The sequence below is a fragment of the Euprymna scolopes genome, chromosome 18 (genome assembly GCF_053919585.1).
Source record: "Euprymna scolopes isolate OS-2025 chromosome 18, ASM5391958v1, whole genome shotgun sequence".
Classification (NCBI taxonomy): domain Eukaryota; kingdom Metazoa; phylum Mollusca; class Cephalopoda; order Sepiida; family Sepiolidae; genus Euprymna; species Euprymna scolopes.
The window spans coordinates 80459322-80481656 of NC_136499.1; the positions used below are offsets into that span (position 1 = coordinate 80459322).

At 38.5% G+C, this 22335-nt stretch overlaps 1 long non-coding RNA gene across 1 annotated transcript in view; it reads right to left on the reverse strand.

Moving 5' to 3' along the window:
- Positions 1-12804: 12804 nt before the first annotated feature.
- Positions 12805-22335, reverse strand: part of LOC145297664 (uncharacterized) — a 228620-nt gene continuing 219089 nt past the window's right edge. Inside the window, exon 2 of the long non-coding RNA XR_013870292.1 lies at positions 12805-13513. This is a non-coding gene — a long non-coding RNA (uncharacterized LOC145297664). The remainder of the gene's footprint in view (positions 13514-22335) is intronic.

The window sequence follows — 22335 nt, forward strand, 5'->3', positions numbered from 1 at the left end:
CAAGGCAGCAAGCGAAATGTTAATACGGAGAAGGCTAGACACGCTAAAAAACCTGGTATCTGAGTATGGGCTATCACTGAGCGTCACTCTGGTGCCATCACATTGTAATCGTGCTGACCAACTGACCCGTGTATCTCACAAATGGTATGAAGCCGCGAAGATGGGAATGGAGATTACTGCTCGATCTTGTGCAGTTGCAATCGACCCATGTCAAATACAAAAAATTCATGCACAGAGCGGACATCCGGGTATCAAGAGGACCCTTTATTTTGTGAGGCGTGCATACCCAGCAGTGACCAAGATGGATGTCAGACAGATCGTCAGAAATTGTGAGGCTTGCCAGTCTATTGATCCTGCACCAGAGCGATGGCAGAAGGGTCGCTTGGAAGTTGAGAGTGTGTGGCAGCGGCTGGCCATGGATATTACCCATTACAGTGGCAAGCCCTTTCTAACTCTCATTGATTGCGGGCCTACGAGATTTGCGGTGTGGCGGCAGATGACCAGACAGGATGCAGCAAATGTTGTTCGCCACCTATCATCCATTTTTTTTGAGCGAGGTGCGCCGGAAGAGCTCCTGACTGACAATGATGCAGCGTTTTGTAGCCAGCAAGTCCAGCAGTTGTTAGATGAGTGGGGCGTCCATCTACGGTTGCGATGTGCGCATGTGCCATCAGGAAATGGCATTGCTGAAAGAAGCCATCGCAGCATCAAGAGAATTGCTGCCAGGAAGCGATGTACTATTGCGGAAGCAACATATTGGTACAACATTACGCCAAAGGACGGGATGTCCCCTTCAACCGCACCTGCGAATGCTATTTACACGTACCGAGTCGGAGTGAAGGGAATCAACACTACGCAGCCAACCGACAAGGGAACATATAACAGATATGAAGTGGGAGATCCAGTGTGGGTGCGGCCTCCAGGAAATCGGTGCACCGACAAGTTTAAGCGAGGACACATATCTGGAGTGATTAGCCAGCAGTCTGTTTTGGTCGATGGAACCCCACGACATGTGCGAGATCTTCGCCCAGCTACCGAGGTGCGTCATACAACTACAGAAGAAAGCAGTGAAGCGTCTAGCGATGAGCTGCCGATGCACGGATTCAGTGAGCCCCTTCCAGAGACTGATAGCGATACTTCATCTGATGAGGCGGAACCAGATCCAGAGCCCGAATCTGAAACAGTGAATGTACCTCTTCGCAGAAGCACACGCACTAAAAGGCCACCCCCCCCCAGTGCTCTCTATGTGATCATCAGATCAGGGGGGAGTGTAACGTGCATCCAGGAGATAAGCGCCCGCGTGTTTGCGTGTTGTGTGGGTACGTGGGAGAGACGGATGAGGGGAAAAAGACTTACCTCGAGACCAGCTCAGCGTTACCGACCAAAAATAGAAAAGAGGGACCAAGATGGCGACCGCCGTCTTTTGTAAAGTATGATGTCTCGCAAAGTCACACGAATTCTCGGAATATGCAAATTTAGCCGGCCTAGAACGACGATAAAAGCGGGTGAGGGGAAAGACGTGGGGCAGTGACGATTGAGTTGGCTGGGGAATCGTGTGGCTGTTGCTTCTTGTGCCGTGTTGAGGATATCTTACCGTGTTAAAGAGAGAGTCGGGCGCCATCTTTAATTTTTCCTTACATTTTTTTTCTTACACCCTGTTCAATATTCGTTATAACTGTTTCAAACTTTCAAAAAACCAGTCTAACGATTTTGTCACTTATGCCGGACGTGTGAATCACGAGTGCGAGAGATTTCACCTCCAGACATTGACTGAGGATCAATTTAAATGTTTAATTTTTATAGCAGATCTTCAGTAGGTGTGTCAGAAATTTCGTGAAAATAGTGAATAATTCCACCCCATCTTTCCAAACTTATAACTCCTCGAAAAATGTAATTCAAGCCCTAATTTTTTTTTTTTCAATTAAAGGAGCAAGGACCAAGGTTCCATTAAAAAAAAAAAAAGAAAAAACAAATAACGTGGTTTAAAAAAAAAGGTTTTAAACTTCAAACTTTACAGGTAAAATTCTAAAAAACACTACTTTTTTTGTTTTGTTTTCAATTTGAATATATTACTTATTGACCTTTTCTCTTCAATTTGTGAGTAAATTGATTATTTACTTTTCGGTGAGTAAATTAATTATTTACTTTTTAATAGACACTTGAAAATGGGGGGGGCGTGAATTTAAAAAAAAAACGTTTGTCTAAAATATTATATTCGGTTTATTGTAAAGAACATAAAATTTCACATTGACCCTGAAAATATCGTAAAAATAGAATCAATAGAAAAATTTTGATAGATTTTTAAAGTTTAAAAATTGAAAAATATTGAGTTCGGAAAATTCATTACTGCTTTAAAAAAAAAAATATTTCTATTACTTTTAAAACAACTTTAATAGTTTATTTTGGAAGTATAATCCATAAAGAAAATAAACAACCCACTTTTAACAGAGAAATTACGAGATTTTTATATTTTATTCTCAGTTTCGTGTTAGGGGTGTCAAAAATTCTGATACACCTAGGTCTTCAGTCACCAAACGATTCAAAGCTACGTTCCCGACTGCTAGTAAAACTTGAAACTGATAAAAACGTAACCGTTCAGGACCTGACGACCGAATGCAACAGGTTGTTGAGCTTAAAGAAGGACACAATGTTAGTCCAACAATCTACACTACCTTCGCAAACGTCTCGCATCATTTCAGATGATAAATATAAAGGTTCGAAAAAGAAACCACCATCCACATGCTGGTCTTGTGGTGAATGGCACTATGCACGTTTTTATCCCTTCAAAAAACACGAGTAACAAGTGTGTCACAAATGTGGCCACAAAGAAAACTTTTTTCACCCTCCTAATTCTCCTAAGGAAAAGTACCCTGCTAAGCAAAAGTACAAAAAGAAAAACCAGCAACGGAGATCAAATACAGTCTCTGCCTCCTTTAAAATTGACTTTAAATCTCGCAGGAGATATATCAGTGTTGGATTAAACGAGAGTCCAGTTCGGTTCCAATTCGACACTGCATCAGATATCACTCTCATTTCACACAAAACATGGACAAAATTGGCAAACCAAACTTAATAAAAACCAACCCATATTGCCAAAAGTGCATCTGGGAATGATATCAAACTGACTGGGGAACTGAAGTGCTCTGTCTCCTTCCGAAACAAAGTTTTTACTGGAACTTGCTACGTGACAGACACTGATCTAAACCTGATTGGTTTGGACTGGATTGAGGAACTCGATCTATTCACTGTTCCATTGGAATCTGTTTTCAACTCATTTTCCCTAACGTCAACACAGGACACGGAAAAACATTTCACTCAGACGCTTAAGTCTAAATTCAGTAATGTTTTTCAGGAGGATTTGGGATGTTGTATGAAAACGAAAGCCACTCTCAAGTTGAAGATGGATAGCAAGCCAATATTTAGGCCTAAACGCCCTGTTTCCTACGCCACTCTTGACATAGTTGAAAACGAACTGGATTGTCTCCACAAAAGCTGGAGTACTAGAACCAACAAATTATTCCAGATGGGCAACTCCTATTGTTGTGGTCCGAAAAGCAAACAGCAAAGTTCGCATATGTGCAGATTATTCCACAGGTCTGAACAATGCACTGGACTCACACAAATATCCCCTGCCAATACCTGAAGATCTTTTTTGCCAAGCTCAATGATGGGATGTGTTTCGCGAAAATTGACCTCTCGGATGCGAATTGAAGTTGATGAGGACTCCAAGGAGCTTCTCACAATCAACACTCACAAAGGATTATTCCGGTACAACCGTCTTCCTTTCGGGGTCAAAACTGCTCCATCTATATTCCAGCAGACTATGGATGCGATGCTGACAGGCATAACGGGAGCCACAGCATTTATTGATGACATTATCATCTCTGGCACATCCCAGGATGAACTTCTTCAACGGCTGATTGCAGTACTTGACAGGATCCAACAATATGGTTTCCATATATGAGCGGAAAAATGCCAATTCTACTGGACATCAATAAAGTATCTGGGTTTCATCTTTGACAAAACAGGTCGACGACCCGATCCAGAGAATATTTCAGCTATAAGAAACATGCCAGCTCCAACAGACATCAAAACCCTACGTTCCTTTCTTGGGTTGGTGAGCCATTACAGCTCATTTTTGCCGGAGTTACACCACATTCGAACTCCTCTAAATAACCTTCTGAAGAAAGAGGTTGCATGGAACTGGTCACCAGAATGCAAGGCTGCCTTTGCCAAAATAAAAGCTTCACTCTCTTCAGAGCTTCTCCTGATTCATTTTAATCTATCCTTAACATTATTGTGGTTTCTGATGCTTCTGCCTATAGCGTCGGAGCTGTGAACACATTTTTCCTGATGGCAGTCAGAAAGCTATCGCCCATGCATCCAGGTCACTGACACCTGCAGAAAGGAATTACGGCCAAATCGAAAAAGAAGTTTTGGCAATAATTTTTGCTGTGACCATAAACCTTTGGTGAGCATTTTTGGTTCCAAGAAGGGTATTCCAGTGTATACTGCTAATCGACTTCAGTGATGGGCTACCACATTACTGGACTACAACTTCTCTATAAAGTACCACTCTACTAATTCGATCGGACATGCAGATGCCCTGTCAAGACTTATTAGTACACACCGGAGGCTACCGGAAGACTCTGTTGTTGCAGCGATATCACTGGAGACAGAAATCACCTCAACACTCACAGCTACAATATGGGAACTACCAGTCACTGCTGATATGATTAAAGAAGCCACAGCTTCTGACACTCTACTTCAAGAAGTCATCCGCTATCACCGTACCAAGTGGCCAAAAGTATCCCCAAACAACCTGTTACTACCTTTCTTTCAACGGAAATCTTCCATATCTGAAGTTGATGGTATACTTCTCCTTGCTGAACGGGTCATCATTCCCTCATCACTGCAAAACAGGGTCTTAAAGCATTTCCATTTCAGACACCAAGGCACCAGTCGAATGAAAGCGTTACGTTTATTGGCCAAATATGGACAAGCAATTAGAAGATCTTGCACGCACTTGCAGTAAATGTCAGCTAGCAGCTAAATCTCCTTGGAAGTCTGTACTTTCTTCATGGCCTGTTCCAAATTCTCCTTGGTCACGCCTTCACATAGATTTTGCAGGACTCACCGATGGATAATTTTTTCTCCTTGTGGTAGACGCCTACAGCAAATGGCCCGAAATGTTTCAAATGAACAGCATCACTTCTGAGGAAACAATTTCAAAACTTCAGAAGATTTTCAGCAGGTTCGGCATTCCCGAGACTTTGGTCTCTGACAATGGCACCGCTTTTAGCTCAGCCAAGTTCTTCGCCTTCTGTGAACAAAATGGTATCAATCACATTCGCCGAGCACCGTTCCACCCACAATCAAACGGCCAAGTCGAACGATTTGTGGATACTTATAAAAGAGCCCTTTTAAAACTCAAGGGAGAAGGGTCAACATCAGAAATTCTGGAAACGTTCTTGACAAGCTATAGAGCAACACCAAACCCAAATACACCAAACAGTACCTCACCAGCTGAATGCTTAATGAATTGGAAAATCCGATTGCACATTGATGTTCTACGTCCAAAACCACATCATCCCATCAAGAGGGACACTAAAATGGAACGGCAGTACAACCGCCATCATGGCTCTGTCCAAAGAACATTCTCTCCGGGTAAACAAATCCTAGCAAAGGATTACCACAACAACAATGACTCATGGACTCAAGGTTACATTATACAAAGAATTGGAAATGTAACATACAAGGTAAAAGTCCAAGATTCAATTTGGATTCGACACGCTAACCAACTGCGACCACCACATCTTCCAGACAAAGTACAACAAGATCCTTCTATTCCTCTAAACATCTTGTTGGACACCTTCAACTTGCCTCAACAGCCACCAGAAGCTTCTCAGAGCACTGAAGCTTGGATGCAGGACCCAAACATCTGGAAGTTAGCTCGCACCCATTATCCAACACAACACTTGCAGGTGGATCCCCAACTTAAGTCGTACAAGCGACATAATTAAAAGGGGAGATGTTCGGACGACAAATAAGAATCCAATCTAAGGGAGATAACTCCCACATTTCAGAGAAGAATTGTTTCCCTTTTTACGAGAAATCAGGAGATCTCGGCGAGAGGCGGCGGTCTGCGATGGGGACAAATGGAGGAACGAACATCGTTCTTCATAGCAGGGACATTCTGATTCAAATCTGTTCCCATCTGATCTATACCTTTATGTAATCGTTATGTTAACAATCAATAACCGTTGTTAAACGTGAACCCTTGTTTTCGTCTCTCATCGGTGTGATTTTACCATGTGTGTTCTTACTGTTATGAAGGATTTCCTTTACCCACGTCATAACAGAAACTAACTAGTTCGATTGATTCTAGGATTATTGAAGTTTAATAACTTAATAATATCATGGGGGCCATGTCGGCAAATAAAACACTTTTTTCATTAACTTTTGATAAAAGCTTTCTTGCTCAATACATATTTTTCTCATTTCTGTTGTTTAATTTCATTCCTTATGCAATATAAAACTGTAAATACTTTTTTTTTTCAATTAAAAAGCTATTACCACCGTTCAGTCAAGATATGTAAAATTTATATAAATTTTAATTTCTCAAAAACTAAGAAGCGTATTCGTTTTAAATCTCAAAGACACTATTAGTATCATTAGTCAAAATTTCTGTGAACTTTTCAAATCAATAACAAAAAAGAGATGGTCACTTTTGTCATAAAGCTATTATTTCAATTCTGTGTGTAAGTCTTGCAGAAACTTTTCAAAGCAGGGAGCTTCTTTGAGATGCTCAATGTCAGAGGAGAGAGAATCAGAGAAATCTTGATCGTTGGTGGCTCTTGAAGTGTTGCTAGTGTCATCTGTGTATATGTCAATGAATAAACTTAGAATGTGATTTGGGAGATAAAAAAAGTTGGACCCAGAATAGATTCTTGAGATATGCCAGCATTGATATTTTGAACTTCAGACCATTGGTGACTTCTATCAGAGAAAAACGATTCAATGCTTAAGAAGACATTTCCAGATATTTCATACCTGGAAATCTTGTGAAGAAGACCTTTATGCCAACCCCTATCTCAATAACGCCTTTGATATGTTAAGAGCTACTGCTCTGAAAAGGAAAACCCCTGCTAATAGATTCACTGATCCTATGTGAAATTACAGTCAGCACACCAGCTGTAAATTTCGCAGAGTGGAAACCACATTGAGTAGGTTTTTTTTTTTTTTACTGAGGCAGTTAAAAATTTCTTGATTTAACACTAATTCAATCAAGTTATTCATGACACTGGTTAAATACAATGACCCCACAACTCAATCTTCACTCTTCAATCCTGCAGTCCAATGCACTTCTGACACAGCAATTGCTTCTGCCAAACAAAAAAGACACCCTCTCTCCCAAATACAGGCTTTTTATAGGACAAAACCGTCCAAAGTTATTTGCATACTCTTCCCATGATCTCTAGTCTATAAATAGACGCAGTGGCCATTCTCTTCTTCTTCTTTCACTCTCTGAAGTGGGCGTTGCCAGTGGTAAAAGGTTTGCACGATTTTTTTTACTACAGACACACAAAAGACTAATTGATCACTAGACCGATCTGCAGTATTATTAAATATTAGGCAAACTAATAAAGTTTTCAAAGGTGTTGGGAAGCATTTCTCTTTTAGGCATCGAATGAACAGCTTTGCAAAAATGTGTGCGTTCTAGTTGCAGCTTTTTGAGTACTATGATTGGAATATTGTCAACACCAGTTGCTGACATCAAGGTTTTTGATGAGTGTGGCAGCATAACGAACACCTATGTGCATGTTTGTCAGATTATTTTTAATCTTTGAAGGAAATTCAGGAGATAGATAACCTTGATCGTATAGGGTTGAGTTTGCTTCAAAGTTATTGGCAAAGAGTTTGGCTTTGTTAGAGACTGGTGAAATCATCTCAGGCCTGTTGATGATAGAGGACACGCATCTGTTCAAGACCTTGTTTATTATTCATCAAAACCCATGGGAACCAAACCTCTGTTCCTCTACTTTGGACGTGATGGACTGAACATATGATCTTTTCACGTTTTCTTTAATCCTTTTGCAGTGATTGCTGGCAATTCTAAAGGCGACTTTAGTTTCAAAACATCTATTATGTTCAAAGCAATTAAAGTAGTGGTTTCTGTGTGGAATGGTTGCAGCACATTCAGGAATACACCAAGCCTGGCTGTTCGGTTTGGAATTTCTTGGAGGGAATGAAGCTGTTTTGCCAATGATTTACCAATCAGTTAAGGCAGATGCTATATTGGATGCTTTCTGTTAGCATAGAGCATAGGGGTTGTTCGGATATGAACATCATAAACGGTCCCAGTCAGTTATCAGTATCGATACACTGCTAAATAGAGATGGATATTTGGGGTTTTGTCATACTTTGTTTTCTCTTTATTGAGACAACTGAGTGATCAGAAGATCCGAGTGAAGACAGAACTGAGGATAAGCACAGTTCAGAGCATGTTGTTAAAAACAGATGTAGAAGACTTGCAAATTGTCCATCTACATTGTTTACGAACCCACTTGGATAGTCAATCTGTGTTAGGTCATAAGCAAAGGAGAAATCATCACAGAATCTCCTTTCATCATCGGTTTTATTTCAGTGAGTTAGCCATTCAACATTGTGAATATTGAAATCTCCACAGACGTGAATGGTGGCTGAGAGATAAGCAAAAATATTCTGAAAGATAGTTACTCTATAATTGTGGGGACGGCAAAGGGCAAAAATAAATGCTATGCTGTAAGTGCTACTCTTACATATAGGGATGTTTGGAGTCTTCTTTGGGGATGTCCCTGCCAGAGTGGAAGCTCTCCTTACTGTAGATAAATATTCCATGTCTATGACGATCTTAGGAGTCAGGTTTGGATATGAAGATAGAAAAGCCTTTGATGGAGAAATCAATAAAGGAAGCAGTTGAGTTAATGCCAGTTTCACACAAGAACAACAGGTCAGATTTGATCTCCCATAATTGAATTTTAATCTCTGGAAGATTGGGATGAGACCCCTGATGTTAGAGAAAGATACCTTGTAGTGAAGATCAACGTTGGAAGTTGTGGTTCTGGGTTTTCTGTTTATTAGTTTGTTGTAATTTTTCATAGTTAGGCTGTGCAGTTTGTGGAAGGAGTCAGCAGTTATTAAGATCAGGACAGAGGGAAGAGATAGAATAGAAATGAAAGAATGAGTGAAGAAGGAAAATTTGGAGAGCATTGAAAAGGAAAAGCTGTTCCCGCATAGCATTGAGAGCATGGTCAGACTCCACTCATCAAATGCCAATGCAGCAGTCCCGATATTTTGCACCTGCTGATTACTATAATTTTGGGGTCAGATAACGTCTGACAGGAAAACGTTTACCTCCGGCACCCTTAATAGTGACATGGAAACAAGAGAAAAGAGAATAGTAATCTCTAGCTACTGTTTGCATAAAACAGTGGTTTTTTACCCCTTTGTCAGAAACATTGCTCATTCATTTGAGATGAGGACTGAAGGACAAAATAGGGGAAAAACGCGATGGATAGGAACTTCGAATCTCCTAACTGCATTCTCAGCAATCACTGCCATCCGTAGTTGTTGACGACAACTACGGATGGCAGTGATTGCTGAGAATGCAGTTAGGAGATTCAAAGTTTCTATCCGTTGCGGTTACCACCTGACGAAGGCCAAAGGAATAGCTGGCCGAAACATCGTGAAACCACAACTAATAAAGATGAGAATAATAGTCCGCAATAAATAAATTAATATAAATAATACCTATCTCAATAATGAATTCCAATTAAAATAATATATAAAATAGGGGAAGCAAGAGATTCTCGGCTGCTGAAAATGCACCCATAACGCCTTTTACACTCTCCTTTAGAAAAAAAGATTACACTTAGTAATTGTATTATTGTAGATTATCACCTTTAAAAAAATCTTAAGATTCTACTTTTTAGACAATTATGTGTAAACACTGCAAAAAAAAGTTGTTGGAAAAAATAAAAAATAAAACAATTATTTTAGAATTTAGATCAGTTCTGCATAAAAAATTTCTGGTTCATTCCAGCATTTTAAGGCAGTTAAGTATCTTTTGTTTTTTGTAATGGGAGATAAATCTTTTATCTTTTTTGGAATTTTGGAGAGGGGCCACCTTTTTGGATGATTATGTATGATTTAACAATCTTGTTGCTCTGACTTAGTGTTAGTGGTAGAATGGCTTGGAAATGGTGGATCATTTTACGATGTATGTAACTGATGCTCCACTCAAAATTACAAAATTTTTTTTTTTTTTTTTCTTTTCGACAAGGTTTTTTTTTCAGAATGTTCACACATAATCACTTTAAAAAAGTATCATTACATTTTTGGGAGGAGGGGGGGCTTATTCAACGGTAGCTGTTAATTTACCAAGTAATTTATTAGGGTGAACACAATTACAATAAATGAATAAAAATAAAAACTAATATCGAATATGAATTTATTTAATATCTGATTCCAAATGAGGATATGTCCAAATGAGGATATGTCCTTGACAATCAGTCTAACAGACGATGAACAATTGTGCTCTTTTTCTGCTGGTTTGACGCATGGTTTTGTTTAGTCACCGGAGGTCCACATTTCTAGACTTTACTTACTCTTTGAGAAGGGGTTAGTTAATCGCCTAAGTCGCCCTTACCAGGAAATGCCAATGGGGTTGTTCAGACATTTTTTCTAGGTCAGAGTGCCCTGATTTTACTTTGTAATTAGAGATTTAACTAAAATAAGAGGTAAAAACATACTGATGTATTTTTGATTACAGACATACACGGTTTTCATCATAATAATAATACATATACAGTTTTTTATATACACATTTTTGTATGCACTTTACAAAAAGTGCATACAAAAATGTGCATATAAAATTATAAAAATAGTTTAAAATGCTTACACAAAGATTGTAAATAACAGTGACAGTTCACGTTTGTGTAATGAGAAAAATGCCTGCAAGAGAAAAGGGGTTAATGCGCGTCTGTAAACAAATTAAATGTAAGTAGCTAAGAAACAAATTCGGTACTCCTGCAGTATTTTACCCACCGATTTCACGATCTTAGCCGAGCGTTGATCGACATCCGTCGGAAAACGCCGGAACATGGCCAGCGGTACGATACTCTATCAGCCAATCAGGGCGCTTCAAACGAACGCGCAGCAGACGAATAATTTTCATTGGAATTACACACATAGCGTTTCATTTCAGTTATTTTATTGTTCAAAGTAAAAATACACAGCCTTTCATTTCAGCTATTTAATTTAGCGATAAAAAAAAACCGGGAGCTGTTGGAAACATATTTATGCGAATTTATGTGGAGACAAAAATTTGGACACAACCCTTTTGTCTCCATAATAAATCAAATCGCGGAAGGCTACCCGGTTGGGAAGGAGCTTCTTTCCACATCCTCTGAAAACCCTTTGCTCCCTACTTTGCCTCTACAGTCAGTAGAAAATCTTCCAATCGGAACTAAAGATAAACAGTAATTGTTGTCCCCCCCCCTACAAACATTACTGAAAAAAAACAAACAAAAAAAAAACATTGTTGTTACTGTTTAATAACGTTTTGTTAAAAACAAAAACAAAATACATTGAAGTGTTTATGACTGTTGCTTACCCCCCCCCCAAAAAAAAAAGCTATCGGAAAACAAAATGAACCAAAAAAAAAAAAATTCAACAAAATAAATTTATTTTACTTTAAAAAAAACTTACGGTAAGTGTTTGTGATTTATTTTATCCAAATTTTTTGTATTAATTTTATCCATTTTGTTGTGTGTGTGTAATATCTTTTCCTTGTAATGTTGTTGCTATTCACATACTTTTAGCGTTCTTGCATCGTAGCTCCGAATTCTCGGCTTTCGTCGGCGTTAACGCCGAAAGCGTTCGTCAACGCTCGGCTAAGATCGTGAAATCGGTGGGTAAAATACTGCAGGACTACCACAAAATGCTCATTTTATGAATGGAAACGCGTCAATAAGGACACGTACCGTATTAAAGGGAGATAAAAAATGCTGGATTACAGTTAAAACAGATGAACAAACGATTTTCAGTAAAAGTCAAGAATATGCCAAACTTGTAGAATGATATGTACACATATGATGTGTACAATTTATGTACACATTTACAGCGCATAGCCGAAAGGATGAGAGTAAATTTCAGAATTGTTTTTTACCCTCATTACAAAAATATACATATAATTCAAGGCAATTTTACTGTATTAACAAATATACAAAGTATTTATTTGAAGAGATTTGAAAAGGTGAAATTTTCTAAATATATTTTATAAGGCTATAATGAAAACCACCTTTGCCTATGTTTTACTATTACAAAAGCTCAAATAATTTCTCGACTTTATTAATTATTTAATGGTATAAAAATTTCTTGAATGGAGCAATTAAGTTTTCATTAATTTCCATTTTATATTGTCTTCTACTTAAAATAAGTTTTTACTTTAATTGATTGAACTTTTTGCTGTATTTACCTCTCCATGAGGTTAGACACAGAGTCAAGCGTTTAGTTGAAAAATTAGTGAACTAGAGTTAGCGCACTTTGACTTACAAAAAATGACTGAATATCTTTGTTGGCATTCACTGGTGGGAGTACGTCAGACGAGTGGTGATAGACTAACCATTTATCAAGAGAAGGTAAAGGCTGAAAGGGTAGACCACTTAATCTATTTATTGTGATATTACAATGATAACCGTTGTTGCATCTCAACCCTTGCTATGAGTTATTGTAAATAAATGAACATGGAAACAAGAAAAGTTGAAATTAAAACTTTTATTTTGGATGCTTTAGTGAGGTATTGTTTTCTGTTAATTGTCAGGACGTTCCACTGTCTGCTGAGTCGAGAAAAGTAGCCAGTTTAATGTAGATAGCAGTTCTTGTTCCCAGAGCTGTTGATCATATTGTTGATTGCTGGTGATTATGGTGGTGATGGCGGCAGCATTGCTGCTTGATTGTTGAGGAGATAGCAATGGCGATAGCAGTGGTTGTCCTGCTGGTTGTTGAAGGATAACATCGGTGCTGCTGCTTGACGGTTGAAAATATGGTGATGATGACAACAGCGCTGCTGCTGATTGTTGTGGAGATATTAATGATAACAATCATGCTCCTCAAAGTCTGGACACACACTCACACTGCTGCCGTCGGTACTGAGTTGAAATTATACTTTGCGCGCAGATGTAGTTTAAGACACAAGAGCCTTGGGCGGTAGGGAATTGTTTTGTTTTTTTTTTATCTCAGGTTGTGTTAGTTTTGGTGGCTTGACTCACAGTAAGGAGTTATCTGTTCTAAGGAGTATGCTTACTTGTCCGTTCTGGATTAATGCTGATAAATTTGTTAATATACTCGCAAGGTTTCCCTTGAATTTATTATTCATGCCAATACACATTCTGGGAGATCTCTGAACTGTGATATTACACTTCAGACTTGATTGCTTTTATGCTGAACAGTCCTCTTTGGTATCTTCTTGCTAAAATAAATTATGAATTATGTTCTAATAAAATAATAATATTTGTTTGCAATATTGAAAGATTACAATAATAAAAACAAATTATCTATTATATTTATTTGTAAGTAAGTAAACGTAAACATATTTAAAGTTAATATAGAAAAGAAACAAATAGAAAAACAATAAAATTATCTATTATATTTATTTGCAATATGTAAAGGAACATAAATATGATATTTAAAGTCAATACTGAAAAGGAATAAGTTGAAATTGTTATAGGCGTGAACAATAATCTATCAGTAACAACTTTTTAATCTTTGTAACTGAAGAGTACAGTTAAACTGCCAAATTACTAACTGGTTTTATGGTTTTATTTTTAAACTTTTTATCTGTTTGTTAAGTTAGCTCAAACAGTAGGGAACATGGCTGGAGTGTTTTGATTTCGATTCTAGTTGATGGCACGCAAGTCATTTTTCTTCTTTTGAAATCAGCATTATATATATTATGTGCGATATAATACTTAACAGACAAATGTCTCTAATAATAAATACGAAATCTGCATAAATTAAAATATATTTAAGCATATTTTATGAAAGACAAGGTTGACACCCCCTGCTAAGTATTTAAATATAATGGGAAGGAGATCTGATATTTTCTGAGAATGTCGGTTTAATTCAATTTCTTTGTTTTGCTTTGTTAAAATGTGCCAGCTAACAACTCCCATGTTTGTAAACAAAAACATTGGCTGAAACATGACACGGAAACACGTCAGAACCACATGTGCTTAAAATAGCAATGACCATTTTCAAACAACAAGGAGAAAACACAGACTAAACAAAAATGAAGAACTATTATTTATAATGCAGACACTTTTAACTGTAAGTAATATGATGTGAAATTAATCATAGTCATTTGTTGTTTAGCGACATCATAACTGGCTATGGAGTCTATAGTATGAACAACTCTCCATAAATCTGGCAGCTTTCACAGCAAAATCTCCAGTTCAGCCAGACAATAAGCAAAGTGTCAATTTGGCTATTGCTGTATTCCACGAGACAACAATTGCTGCTTGTAAAAGCTACTTTCCAGAACAGACCGACATTGCAAATTTTTAAAAATTGATATGGTGCTGGTGGACTATAGTAAATTCTACTCAAAGATTTACCCCTAATTTTTGAATAATGCTGTTACTGCAAGTGATGATAAAATCAACTTTTACCAAACATTTTCTAACTGGGTCGAGTCTTGGTAAAAAATTTCTGACTTTTGCCTCACTGCACAGACTAGCAAAGCATTTGTCATAACTTTGAGAGCACAAGTAATGCTTATGAAAGAACTGCTGAATGATGGGTATGAATATATTCTCACTCGTAGATTTCAAAGTGATCCCCTTGAAAAGCAATTTCACAGTATCATCCAATGAGCGAAGGGAGATTTTTAGTGGGTCTTCGTGAGATTTATAGCAGTGAAAAGATTTTAATCTGTAGATCCCTTTTAAAAGAAAATATTAACATTTGGCAGGAAAACCTCAATCCATTGTCAAAGAATGAAAATTATAATAATCTTCTGGATATTTTGTCCAAACATGAGTCAGAAATAAATGAACTATGTTTATCACCTGACAGCAAAGAAGTAGCATAATCAATTGTTGGTTATGTTGCAAAAAAACTTTTGAAGCGCTTTAACTGTGATATTTGTTCTACTTTTATGGTTAGCAATGATACGGAGATCATTGAGAATCATTATCTTAATTTATTGACAATTCCACCCACTCAGATTGCTGAATTTATTTGTTCTTGTGAAACAAAAATGTAGTAGGCAAAAAAAAATAAATGTTCTGTCAGCAACAGTACAACTTCAAAATAGTCAATATCGCCCACCTCCAGAAGAGAGGGAATTCCTGTCCGTGATAACCGTGGTAAAAGAAGACACACTCCAATCGCCAGAAACACCCACGCACACAATTTGCAGGACACTGCCGACTCGTCTCTAGCCTCCTGCTTTTATAGTGGCCGGGAATTATCTATTTGCATAATCACATGAGAAAGAAACGTGATTTTCCGAGAGTTGCATGGGGTAAACGCTAATAAAAACCCCCGGACGCCATCTTGGAATTCTTTTTTTCCCCCCAACCGGTGACACAACAGACGTACCCGAGGTAAGCTCTTTTTCCCCTCATTTTAGTTATTGCTACTTCTGCTACACTCCCCCCTGATCTCATGATCACAAATGGGGCAGGGGGGCAGCCGTCTCTGTCTGGCACTTCTCCGAAGAACCGGAGGCAGCACTTCCTCCCTGCCATCCTCCTCATCGCCATTATTGCCACCAGTCTGCTCCATAGGCGGTGTTTCACAATCAGGGCAGGGGGGCAGCACTCGTCTCTGTCGGGTACTCCTTCGTAAAGGCAAGACGGGTGGTCCTTCCTCCGCTTCTTCAGTATGTACATTATATGGCTCAAAATCCTCTCCGTCGTCCTGCATCATACTCTCTGTCTTTTCAGAAGACATCATACTGTCTGAGTCTCCCTCTTCCTCCGATGTAACAACATAATGGCGAGGGCGCAAATCCTTCACGTGACGAGGCACACCGTCCACCAAAATTGACTGAGGGCTGATCACCTTGGTCACCTCACTCTTGCCGAACCTCGTGGTACATCGATTTTGCGGTCTTTTGACCCATACGGATCTCCAACCTGGTAAAAGCTGTTCTTGGAACCTGGGGACGCAGTTGCGAGATTGGTCTCCTTTACTCGAACTTCGTATTGATAAATCCTGTTGGCAGGCGCAGTGGAGGGAGATGTGTCGTCTCTTGGTGTGATGTTATACCAGTAGACAACCTCCTGTATGGGACAACACATTCTAGCCGCCATTCGTTTCAGTGTACGGTGACATCGCTCCGCTATGCCATTCCCGGCTGGAGCGTATGCACAACGGAATCGCAAGTGAACTCCCCATTTACATGCAAATGCTTGGAACATATTGCTGCAGAAAGCTGTGTCATTGTCTAAAAGGAGTTCATGCGGCGCGCCACGCTCGAGGAACACTGCCTCCAACTGATGAATCACGCTTGCCGAGTCCTGCCTTGCCAATTTCCTCCAAATGGAGAAACGCGATGGACCACAGTCTGTCAAAGTCAAAAAATGGAAGGTGCCATAATGCGTGATATCCATTCCAATTCTCTGCCAATTCTCGTTAACTTCCAGCTTTCCCTTTTCCCACCTGACTGGTGCTGGGTCAATGGACTGACATTCCTCGCATTTCTGTATGACCGTTCTGACAGTTGCTTTTGTCGTGGTTGGACATCTTCTCCTGATAAAGTAGGTAGTGCGTCGCACCCCCGGATGTCCACTATCTTTGTGAATAGCCATGATTTGACTCTCATCCAGCTCGTCTGTGTGGACCGCGCCTATCACTGGGTCAAGACCGTTTTTCTTTTTCATTGCCTCAAACCACCGCTGTGGCACTCGTGTCAGTCATTCAGCAATGTTTCGTGCTGATGGAACCAGCGTCACATCCACTGTCAGCCCGTACTTTTTCACGAGCTCCTTAAGAGTGCTTAATCGCCTCCTAATAAGCATCTCGCTTGCTGCTTTGGTGCGTACTCGCGCCTTTCCAGTTAGCGTGTCCGAGACCCAATGGTATACGCAAACAGAATCTGTCTTTATGTGTAGCACCTTGCTCTGCCACTGGAGAGCCAAATTGATGCCTTTCAATACGGCATCCAGTTCAGCCAAGTTGATATGTTGAGAGTCATCTTCAGGTCGCAGCCAACATGCATCTTCCAACACAGTTTCACACATCTCCAAGGCTGCCCCAATTGCTAGGGAGCTAGCATCGACCCATACATTCAGCTCTTTGCGGTCCACACACCAATTTCCCTGTGCTGGGTCGTTCTGCTGCGCAGATTTTAAGGTTTCGAACATCATACGATGTAGTACGGCGTCCCTTGCTTCATCATCCCAGCCCTTCGTTACCGAACTTACTCTCCTTCTGAGTATTCCGCAAGCCACATGAAGCCAACCGCACACCGGAAAGTGCCCGACAAGTCGACCACACAGGGAAAAGATTGTTCGTCGCGTAACAATACTGGGAGCCTCCGGAATTGCATTTCCTCGCTTCCACCGCAGTTCATTGCGTTCCATCCTGACTGCCAATCCCAGCACCCGTGCACCGTCCTTCAACTGCTCCGGGTTCTTGCACTCCAACCCGAACTGCGTGAGGTGTTCTCTCACACGGATCGCGGGCACCACGTCTTCATTGACAAAAATGTCATCAATGTAAGCAGATGCTGCGCGGCTTATAACTTCTTCCTGAGATAGTACTTCGCTGACAATTGCTCTCATTATCAAGGGAGCCACATTCAAACCAAACCCCAGACGGGTCAGACAGTATTTTTTCCCATCCATTTCCACAGTCTGGTATGGCCACAGTGTCTCATGGACCCGGACTTGTAGGTATGCTCTTCTGAGGTCCAGTAGAGACACGTTAGCACCTTTTTGTCTCCACTCACGCAGCTTAGCCGCACAAACATCTGCGTTGGCCGTAAATGCGTCTACGTAATGATTTAGCTCCCGGTAGTCCGTCACCGGGCGCACTTTGGCTTTGTTCTGCTGTATCACAGCCATCAGGGGAATTAGACCTTTGGGGGGTCCCAATTTATCCTCTGGGTATGGCACGAGCCAACCATTATCTATCCAGGTGTGGAGCTCCTGCGTGTATTCTTCACGAATTTCTGCTGGCACTGGGTACTCTTACACTCGATTATGCAGCCTTTCAGGGGGGTGGTCCACAGACCATTTCCACGATGCGGTCCACGTTCGGTTTTGATGGTCAAAGGTAGCAGTGAAATCTGGTTCATCGATAGAAATGGCTGCGCATTTAATACTTTTCCTGGCGGCCAGCCGCACTGATCCTGTAGGCTTGACAACGACACCTCCTAGAGCTTTTATGGCGTCGATCCCTAGAAGCAAGTCAAATCCCAGTGGCTTGCCATGCACCACCAACACATCGACTCTGGCAGACACACCTTCATCAGTAGATACAGAGACCGTTCCAACACCGCAGCACGCATGGGACATTCCACCAATTGTGTTGACATTTACGTTTGTTTTTCTCCAAGACTGGCACCGGTCTGCATGTAAAATTGTCCTGGAGCATCCTGTATCAATAAGCGTCAAACATCACGTCCCGTCAACATGGATGCTTATCACCGGGAGCGTCGTGTTCACATCTTGGTTGGGAAGGAGACTGGCGCTTATGTGTCCTCCCCTTGCTCGTTTCCCGAGCAGTTCCGAGCCCAGTGTCCACTCTCACCGCAACGGTAACACTGTGTTCCACGTTTTCGACAGTCCCTTGCAAGGTGGCCTTTAACATTGCATTTGAAACAGGTCACGTTAACAGGATTATTCTGGGCCCTGTTGTTGGGTGAGCGTGTGGCCGCAACCACATCCTGATTTTGTTCGCCAGTCGTCGTCAAAATTCTCGCTCTCGACATTAGCTCCCCCATGGTCAGGGCTTTGATGTTCGGCACCTGTTGAAGAGTAATTGAGATGGTGTCAGGGAATCCAGTGACAAAAATTAATTTTGTGAGTCTCTCTAAGCTTTCTCCTGTGAATCCGGCCAATCCAACCAACTGCCTGATTTTGTTGGCGTACACATCCACACGTTCACCAGCCCATCTAACCATAGTTATTTTTCTATATGCTGCAAACGCGTCATCAGTAAATGCCTCCTTTAATCGAGCCTCAATCTGGTCTATTTTCTTTTGATCGTCCTCCTCCATTTCCATGTAGAGGGCCAGCGCATCGCCTTCCAGGTATAAAGGTAGCAGACTCTCTACGTCATCCACCTGCTGAAGTTGTGCGACAAGTCTCACTTTTTTCAGCCACGCTACAACGTCTCCCTCGCCAGAGAACGGCTTGATAATATCACTGCTTATCCGCACCTTCACCATATTCGGGCCGAAATAGCTTGAAACAAAAATGTAGTAGGCAAAAAAAATAAATGTTCTGTCAGCAACAGTACAACTTCAAAATAGTCAATATATCGCCCACCTCCAGAAGAGAGGGAATTCCTGTCCGTGATAACCGTGGTAAAAGAAGACACACTCCAATCGCCAGAAACACCCACACACACAATTTGCAGGACACTGCCGACTCGTCTCTAGCCTCCTGCTTTTATAGTGGCCGGGAATTATCTATTTGCATAATCACATGAGAAAGAAACATGATTTTCCGAAAGTTGCATGGGGTAAACGCTAATAAAAACCCCCAGACGCCATCTTGGAATTCTCTTTTTCCCCCCAACCGGTGACACAACAGACGTACCCGAGGTAAGCTCTTTTTCCCCTCATTTTAGTTATTGCTACTTCTGCTTTGCAATTTTGGATTTTTCTTCTCAATTCATTGAAAAAGATGATGAGTCTACAACTAGGAAGTCTGCATAAATCATTTTTAAAAACTTATTCGCCAAAGTATATATTTACATGTGAGAAACACATTGAAAAAGTACATAAATTTGCAACAAAAATTGTTATAAATATATTCTATAACAACAAGCAAAAACTTTCTTCGGATGAAATTAGAAATGATTCATTAAAAATTTTTAAAAAGCAGCAACGATCAAAATAAAAGTGAAATTTACTGTTGAACATTTACCTTTACAATTTTTATTGAATTTCTTGTGCTTTGTAAAGATACTTTAAAATTTCTTGTGCTTTGTAAAAAGATACTTTAAAATTTCTTGTGCTTTGTAAAAAGATACTTTAAAATTTCTTGTGCTTTGTAAAAAGATACTTTAAAATTTCTTGTGCTTTGTAAAAAGATACTTTAAAATTTCTTGTGCTTTGTAAAAAGATACTTTAAAATTTCTTGTGCTTTGTAAAAAGATACTTTAAAATTTCTTGTGCTTTGTAAAAAGATACTTTAAAATTTCTTGTGCTTTGTAAAAAGATACTTTAAAATTTCTTGTGCTTTGTAAAAAGATACTTTAAAATTTCTTGTGCTTTGTAAAAAGATACTTTAAAATTTCTTGTGCTTTGTAAAAAGATACTTTAAAATTTCTTGTGCTTTGTAAAAAGATACTTTAAAATTTCTTGTGCTTTGTAAAAAGATACTTTAAAATTTCTTGTGCTTTGTAAAAAGATACTTTAAAATTTCTTGTGCTTTGTAAAAAGATACTTTAAAATTTCTTGTGCTTTGTAAAAAGATACTTTAAAATTTCTTGTGCTTTGTAAAAAGATACTTTAAAATTTCTTGTGCTTTGTAAAGATACTTTAAAATTTCTTGTGCTTTGTAAAAAGATACTTTAAAATTTCTTGTGCTTTGTAAAAAGATACTTTAAAATTTCTTGTGCTTTGTAAAAAGATACTTTAAAATTTCTTGTGCTTTGTAAAAAGATACTTTAAAATTTCTTGTGCTTTGTAAAAAGATACTTTAAAATTTCTTGTGCTTTGTAAAAAGATACTTTAAAATTTCTTGTGCTTTGTAAAAAGATACTTTAAAATTTCTTGTGCTTTGTAAAAAGATACTTTAAAATTTCTTGTGCTTTGTAAAAAGATACTTTAAAATTTCTTGTGCTTTGTAAAAAGATACTTTAAAATTTCTTGTGCTTTGTAAAGATACTTTAAAATTTCTTGTGCTTTGTAAAAAGATACTTTAAAATTTCTTGTGCTTTGTAAAAAGATACTTTAAAATTTCTTGTGCTTTGTAAAAAGATACTTTAAAATTTCTTGTGCTTTGTAAAAAGATACTTTAAAATTTCTTGTGCTTTGTAAAAAGATACTTTAAAATTTCTTGTGCTTTGTAAAAAGATACTTTAAAATTTCTTGTGCTTTGTAAAAAGATACTTTAAAATTTCTTGTGCTTTGTAAAAAGATACTTTAAAATTTCTTGTGCTTTGTAAAAAGACACTTTAAAATTTCTTGTGCTTTGTAAAAAGATACTTTAAAATTTCTTGTGCTTTGTAAAGATACTTTAAAATTTCTTGTGTTTTGTAAAAAGATACTTTAAAATTTCTTGTGCTTTGTAAAGATACTTTAAAATTTCTTGTGCTTTGTAAAAAGATACTTTAAAATTTCTTGTGCTTTGTAAAGATACTTTAAAATTTCTTGTGCTTTGTAAAAAGATGCTTTAAAATTCCTCTTGTAAAAAAGATGGCAGTTAATGATTTGATGATTTTGTAACAATTTTGTGAAAAACAATTTACTTCCTTTCCAATCTTTATATTTATGTGTTTTGTAAATATTTTGATATTCTTAAAAAAAAGATATTCTAATAAAATCTTTTAAAAACCTGTTATAGTCAAAGCAATTTTTTTTTTTTTTTCATATTTATAAACAACAAAATTATTGGAAGGTCAGGAGAGACAAGTCAAAATGAATTTGTTTTTGTTTTGTTGTGTATTATAAAGAAATAAAAGGGGAAAATACATCTAATTAATGGAAACATTTTACTTTGGACAAGATAACAGTAAAATATGTAAGTAGAATTCATTTAAGCATTATTTCAAATATTAAACCCTGAAATAATTATTTAATTATCTAAGCATTAACATCTGAAATAATGTTTGAATAGAAAACAATTTCTGAGTTACCTCCCTTTGTCTTAGTTTCAATGGCCGCTTAGAAAATTGCCTCTCAGTGTGACATATACGGTCGTATTATTATAGTAGGCCATGCAGTAAATATTAAAATATATTTATTTTAAAATATTATGAAACCTGAAATGTATTTTTAATTGATATTTATTCCATAATTGTCCAATTACCTACCTAACCAAAATTTTTTCCATTGCCCAATTTTCCTAAATTCAGCCAATCATGAGTATTTCTATCATTTCCCTAAAA